Genomic DNA, 7,965 nt, shown 5'->3' with positions numbered 1-7,965 from the left:
TCAGAGTTGGAAAGGATCTTACAGTTTATCCTAAACAAACCCCCCTAATTATTTTTATTTTATTTTATTCTTAATTCATGGAATATCACAAGCATTTCTATAACATGGTACAATAAAAAAGATAATTGTGCATAAAACTGCAAATCTACTATGTATAATCTTCTATGCCTTTCAAATATACAACAAAATCATCATGTAAATTTCTTTTTTTTCCTCCCTCCCTTCCCTAGCCCCAGAGATGGCTACCATTAACACCAATAGACACAAACTCCCAGTTCTACAAATGAGTAAAGTGTGATGCACAAGGACTTTTGTGCAGGCATTTTCATTGAAAAACCAGTGCTTTCTATTTTATTACATTGCCAAGTTATGGCCCACACAAACAAAGGGGTATGTCAAAGACACATAACTGAAGTTTTCCGCTCATTCATTATCTGAAGACTATGGTTTGAGTGTGGAGGCTGGAAAAGTGGACATGGGGACAAAGGTGACCAAAATTGGAAGTCAGTAGTATTACAGTCTGGTTTCCCAGCTCCAGTAGGTTTAAAATGCCTGTCTGAGGGATAAAAGAAAGACCATCTTAGTGCAAATTACTTTTTTATCTGCACTCAAACACATCCATTGAGAATCTGAGGGTCTAACATGCAACCATCGCCATTAGCAGAACCCTTTTGCAACCTAAAGGACAAGAATAGAGAGGGGAGACAGAGGTTCATATCTATGTTCATATCTATGTCCATATCTGTGTATACCTGTATCTATGTACATAGGCTCTCTCTGAGCCACAGTTTCCTCATCTGCAAAATGGAAATAATAATAACACCTATCACAAAAGCTGTGAGAAATGAGATGATGCTCAAAAGGCAATTTACAAACCTCAATATATTATAGAGATGCTAGCTTCTTGTTGTTCAGTTATTTCAGTTGTGTCTGACTCTTTGTGACCCCATTTGGGGTTTTCTTGGCAAGATAACTGGAGTGGTTTGCCATTTCCTTCTCCAGCCCATTTTACATATGAGGAAATTGAGGCAGAGTTAAGTGAGTTGCCCAGGGTCATACAGCTAGTAAGTGTCTGAGGCCAGATTTGAATTCAAGAAGAAGAGTCTTCCTGACTCCAGGCTGAGCACTCTATCCACTGCACCACCTAGCTGTTCCAAGATACTAGCTATCATTACTACAGAAAATTAATTTTGGTTAATTTTAATAGTAATAGTAGATACTTGCTATTATTACTATTAAAACTATTATGTTTCTTCTAGTCTATAAGCTCCTTGAAACCAGGGATAGTTTCTAAACTAAACAGCATCACATTATCAGTGCCTAGCTTAATACATGTTTGAGGAAGCATAGAGTAGTCACAAATAGAGGGTCAACCTTAGAATTAAAAAGATCTGGATTCAAATCCTGCCTGTAACACAAACTAACTGTACAACCCTGGACAAATCATTTAACCTCTCAGTGCCCCTAGGCATTTAAAATATAATTACAAAAAAAAAAAAAGATTTGCTTTGGTGGGAGAGCATTTCCATACCAGGAATTCTCCCAAAGGATGAAATCACACATCCAGACTAGAAAATACAATGCATTATTGGATCATAGGTCTAGAAGGAAACTCAGAGGTCATCTATTCTTACCCCTTCATGTTTCAGATGAGGAAACTGAGGTCCAGGGTCCCATTGGTAACAAATGTCAGAAGCAAGGCAGTGTATTTTCTATTACACCCCACTGCCTTTCTTAGAGGGGTCCAGTCCATTCCCATTCCTTTTCAAGAGTCTTGCTCATTAGTTATCCCTTTCCCTAAGCAGAGGACATTTTTAGCCACCATATCAAAAAAATTAATTTACTTTTTTCAAAGGGCCAGGTGGTTGGTCACGTAGTACAAGAGCTCAGGGATGGGGGAGAAGGTCCAACTTGTGAGTTTTATATCTAGAACAAAAGTTTTCAGAAATGTATTCATCTTCACGACCCAGGTGTCCCACACAGACCCACCAGGCAGGCATTGGGGCATTCTCAATTAAACATTTTCGTGCAGGTTGGGCGTGGTTTCTTTTCCTCTCTCTCTTTTTCAATATCTTCTCTTTCTCATGAATCCTTTCAAAGCCCTGCCACCTTTGATACTTCCTGGAGTGCTATGTAGTAATAAAAGCATTTTCCAATGGACAGTGGGAATAAAGCAGAGAACTAATTGGAACCTACCCAGAGTCTGGCTTAAGAAAAAAATAAGATCCCTACAGGTTCTACTTTTATGTTTCCCCTGTTCTCAAACAAGCTTTCTTATATTCTTAGGGAAATGGAGGTCATTAAAAACCATGAAAGTCCAGTTTCACTTCACGCCCCACTTTTCCTACCCCTCCCCAAAGTCTCAAGGACCATGTATTAAGTACCTACTTTGGACCAGGCACTGTGTTAGGGACAGGAAACATGGAGACAAAAATGAAAAAGTTTGGACCCAGAGACTCTGGGTTTGAAATCCAGCTCAGCCACTTACTATCAATGACTTTGAACAAGTCATTTACTCTCTCTAGGCATCCATCTCCACATCTGCAAGATGAGTTGTTGTTATTGTTGTTGTTGTTCTTATTGTTGTTGTTTGTCCTTCATTCTCAAAGAGGACCAGCATTGGTAACAATTTGAAAAACCAGTATAAGGTCCCGTCTGGTTTTAGATCAATGAAATGGCCCCGCCCTCGAGGAGTTTACATCTAACTCAACTCAAAGTCTTGCTAAAGTATATTAACTTGCCTCTAAAATCAACTATGTGTCTAAGCAGCACTTTAAAGGAGTTTGCCAAGTTTCCCTCAAAGAAAATCATGGAAGAAACCCACAAAAGAAAAATCACAAGTGTCTCCTCTCCTTCCCCTTCTCTGCTTGTTAGGTTTCCACTGGAATTCCTGAGGAAACAGAGAGCTGTGTTCAAGTCCCAGGTCTGACCTCTCATAAATGAGTGTCTGACCTGAGACCAGTCATTTCATTTTGATGAGCCTCTGGTTTTTATTGTTGTTAAGTCATTTTTTTTCAGTTGTGTCCAACTGTTCATGACCCCGTTGGGGGTTTTCTTGGCAAAGGTACTAGAGAACTTTGGCATTTCCTTCTCCAGCTCATTTTACTGATGAGGAAATTGAAGCAAACAGGGTTAAGGGACATGCCCAGGGTCACACAGCTACTAAATGTCTGAGGCTGGATCTGAACTCAAGAAGAGGAAAATTACATTTTCATCAATGAAGTTACTTGCCTAAGGGCTCACAGTAGGTAGAAGATCCAGAATAGAATCCGGATCCCTAGCTCAACTCTTTCCATTATCCCATGCTATCACCATTTAGCAGAAAATTATAGTACTCTGATAAAATATGAAAAACAGGGAACACGGGTCATAAATATGAATGGGAGTTAGCTTGAATTTTTATGCTGAGCATAAAAGCTTAAAGGTCCAAAGGAGAAAATGACAGTTTAGTGGAATAGGACACCTTGGGCAGAAAAGTACCTTAGCTTCTAACAAATCTCTTCTTAAATACTAGTCAGTAGGAGAAACTTCAGGCTCTTTGGTGGCACACATTAGGGCAAGCCCTAAGCAAAACCCAGCTAATCCACTTTTCTGTTCAATGCCTCCCTTTTCTCTGTCCTTTCCCTCATTTCCACCCCTTTTTCAAGCCCAGTGCCCTCTTCCTGCCTCTACTCTATCAAAATATCCAAATCAGTCACTTACACCTGGGTACAGAATGAAATCTGTGCTTTCTGTCCCCAGATAGCATATGCATTGTTAGCCTGAGTTTTCCCTTGGGAAAGAAAGTTTTTATCCCTCATTAAAGAAACTTCTATTAGCAGTAGAAAGAGAGGAAAGGTCTTTGGTGGGATTTTTTTTTTTGGTGGGGGAAGATGAGGTGAGAGGGTTTGGGGGAGGAGAAATGGATGAAACTTCCAAGAGTTCCTGAAAGCATACTATGCGGTTTGTTTGTTTTTTTTAATTTCAGTCTTATATAAGTCTGCCCTGGTTTCAGGTTCTCTTCCTTCAGAATCACAGAAACTCAGAGTGTAAGGGTCAGTAGAGATTACACAATCCGATGTAGAAATCACATGCATATGTGAAAATTATAACCCCTCTGCTTGAAGATTTTTAGTCATTGAGAACCCATCACCTCCCAAAGCAATGCATTCCATTTTGGGATGGCCCTCGTTGTTGGGAAGATTTACCTATGGAAAGCTGAAATCTGGCTTCTAGGACTCACACCTGGTGATTCTGTCCTCTAGGGCCAAACAGGAAAAAAAGGGGGGGCTTAAAATCATAGGATCACAGATCTAGAACTAGAATGAATCTTGGAAGACGTTTGGTCCAACCCCCTAATTTTACTAATGAGGAAACTGAGAAGCAAGGAAACTAAGTGACCCTAATCAAGGTCACATAAATAGTGTTAGAGGCAGATTCTAATATCTATGTTTCATGGCAGCCCTTCAAACATTGGCAGGAAGCTATTATATCCCCTCTAGGCCTTATCTTAACCAGGTTAAATGTTCTCAGTTACTTCAAGCAATCTGTACATAGCATGATCTTTAGGCCTTCTCTGAAGCTCCCCATCTGACCAATGTCCCTTATAAAGTGGAACAATCAGATATTGTAGATGTGTTCTGGCCCAGATAGAGTGCAGTAGGACCATCAAACAACAATATACCCTGAGGGAGAAACTGGGACCACATGTGCCAGGCAAGTCAAATCACTTCCACCACTCCTGGCCACCATCTCCCCTCAGACCCTATGACACCCCAGGGCCCTGAGCCTAAGAACCTTGTGAATAGCACTGTCCCCCAAACCTGCCCCTGCAGTCATTATTGAGAGGAAAAATCACTGTCAATAAAGGGCCCGCCTTCCTCATCACCACCAGCAACAACTGTTAACCATCTGCCACCAATAAGCAAATAATCATAAAAGCCCTGGGAATGGCAGTATCCCCCTAAGACCAAACAATCCTACTTCCATCATAGCCCTCACAGCCATTATTCTGGGAAGCAACCCCTGTGGAGAAGGGACCAGCTATCCTCACCAACTGTCAGCCAACTGTTACTCAAAGGGCAGGAATGGCAGCCTACCCAAAGCAGCAAGGCACTCTGAGGGAGATAGAGGAAGCAGAATGCACCAGGCAGGACAAACAATCATGACCACCTTTGCTACCATGTCCCTTCAAACCCTGATGGTGGCAGCTCAGGATCCTGAACACAAGAGTCAGTTTTTAATGTTGAACGGTTTGACAGTGCTTAGGACTTTGGTGATAAGAACTTTCTTTTTTGGGTCTTCATACCTATGGGTGTAACACTGGCAGGAGTAGTTACCAGGCTGCATTTCCACAGGGTTGCTTCCCAGGATAATGTGTGAGGACACTGGGCTCAAACCCAACATTAGAAACTGATTTCATTAGTCAAAAATGACGCTAAATAAATATTATCATCAGCTTTGCTGTTGCACTCTAAGGACCATGAGACATTTCCATATATGATGTAGTCGATAGAGCGCCACACCTGGAGTCAGGAAGACATCTTCCCAAGTTCAAATCTGGCCTCAGACACTTACTAGTTACATGACTCTAGGCAAGTCACCTAACCTGATTGCCTCAGTTTCCTCATTTATAAATGAACTACAGAAAGAAATGGTAAACCACTTCAGTATCTTTGCCAAGAAAATTCTAAATGAGTACCAAAGAATGGGCCACAACTGACAAGCAACTGAACAAAAACTGAAACCTTTTCCACTAGAATGGCAGCTTGAGAGCAAGGACCGTCCCAACTTTTCTATTTGTACCCCCAGCACTTAGCACAATACTTTGCACACAGTAAGGGCTTAGTAAACCTCTATACATTCATTCATCTCTCTGGTCCAGTCTACTGTCTCTTGTAATGCAGCCTAAGGTCACATTGGGTTTTCTGAGCCATCATATCACACTGTCACCCATATTAGTCCATTAAAAAGAAAGACAAATTGCTCTGTAGCTGCATTCCCCTCATCCTATATTTGTGAAGTTGGGCTTTTGAATCCAAGTATAATATTCTACACTGATTTTATTAAATACCATATTATTAGATTTGGCCCAATGTTCTAGCCCAATGAGATATTTTTGAATGCTGAATCTGTCTTCCAATATGACAGATATCCCTCCCAGCTTACTCTTAGAAATGAGCACATGCATATAGGCTAGACACAAGGAAACATGGCAGAAACAATGACTAAAGCATGCAGACTTAAGTGAAATGAGAGAAGGGAGGAGCCCACTGGATGGCACACAAAACATTACAAGTAGACATTATCAAAACAAATCACAAACGATGTCTTCTTTGACATATAGCCTTATTAAGAGTTCATTGCTTTACAAAAGAATTATCCCCTTTAAAAAACAGTCAAAAACATAAATTGTATACTTTGACACAGCTATGATCTTGTCAGTGTATATAGCCCTACCAGTGATGCAGATCCTACCCATCCATGCTTACTTATCAGATGTGCCTCTTGTCATTGTCATCTTATAAATCTTCCACAGGAAGAAAACCCAACCTTCTTATGGCCTTCCTTTATATCTCTTGAAATTATACGGGTACTAATTGAATGTACAAGTTGTCCATCTGTTTTCCCTAACTCTAGCCACATGACTGATCCATCTCCTTCCCAGAGAATACATCATTCTGATGATGTCTTTAATACAAATTCTAATTTGTAATTAGTCACTAGAAATATGATCTCACCCCTCAATATGGCCCTTTATTTCTTTTTAGATGACCTAAAAATGAAATTTGTTGTAGGAGTGGTATTCCATGATTCAAAGCCACTTGTATCACTGAAAGAAAATTGATGTTTAAAAGAAGGTTCTTTGGTTGTTAAAAAAAAAAAACCAATTCATTATTTTTCAAATTTAGTCCATTCCACTCTCTTCCTTTGGCTTTTCAGGAACATGTCTTATTTATAAAATGAAATTTCCTCTTATTGAAATAAGGAAGGGCATATTACTGTGATATTAGACTAATGAAACTTGGGGATTCTGTGGAATTTTGAGGTGTTTTGTACCAAATCAGGTATTTAATTTATAAATTCTATATTTGGCAAATTTTGGCTTGTTGTTGTTTTATATGAGGTATACCTGCTAAGACTGGAATCAGAACAATGGATAATAATTTCTCACTTTTCTATAGTCTTTCAAGGCTTCCAAAATAATTTCATCAAAATGCTCCTTTTAAATAGCTTGGGCAAGTATTGTTATCCTCATTTTACAAAGAAGGAAACTGAGGCACAGATAGAAGGTAAATGACTGACCCAGAATCAGAGTTAAAACTCAACTCATACCTCCTGACTCAAAAGTCAATACTTTATCCACAATATCATATTATTCCGTATGGACCTATATCACATAACATTTGAGCCATGGCAGCTGGAAAGTAGCTGGTTGAGAGTTACAGAAGAGTTTCTCACAATGCCCTTTATTCAAAGTAACCATAATAAACATCTCTAGGAGCTAGGTCCATGGAACAATTTGAAAAATCGTTTTTAAGTAAATCACTTCGGGTGAAATTTTGAAAGACTCCATTTGTAATTTAGATCAGCCCCAGAAACCATATGTTAAAAGATAAAAATCTCCAGAACTCCTCATGTAGCCCAGGCACCCCAATGGAGAAAGCCATATTGGGGGATAATCTAGGCTCTCTTGTTTTCTAAGCGTCTGAATCATCTGCTGTTTGTTCTCACATCTCAGCAAGGCATGTGTGGACAATGAATCGGGACTGAAAGGTACCTGCTGGTACAAAGAAGAGAGGCAGTTTGCTGGAGTCCTGGAACCAGCTTTCCTAGACATCTGGAGCTGATGATTAATCATCTCCCAAGTGGACAGTTGTTTACATCAGTCTAATAAGCCCAAGATTCTCTGTGCAGCTTTACTGTGATATCTTTCCTTTAAGCATTATAAACATTCCAAGAACTGATCAATATATCATTCTAATT

Source organism: Vombatus ursinus, unplaced genomic scaffold (assembly GCF_900497805.2).
Source record: "Vombatus ursinus unplaced genomic scaffold, bare-nosed wombat genome assembly UNPS02014822.1, whole genome shotgun sequence".
Lineage (NCBI taxonomy): Eukaryota > Metazoa > Chordata > Mammalia > Diprotodontia > Vombatidae > Vombatus > Vombatus ursinus.
The sequence above is the reverse complement of the archived record's forward strand: the minus strand, read 5'-3'. Positions refer to the sequence as shown.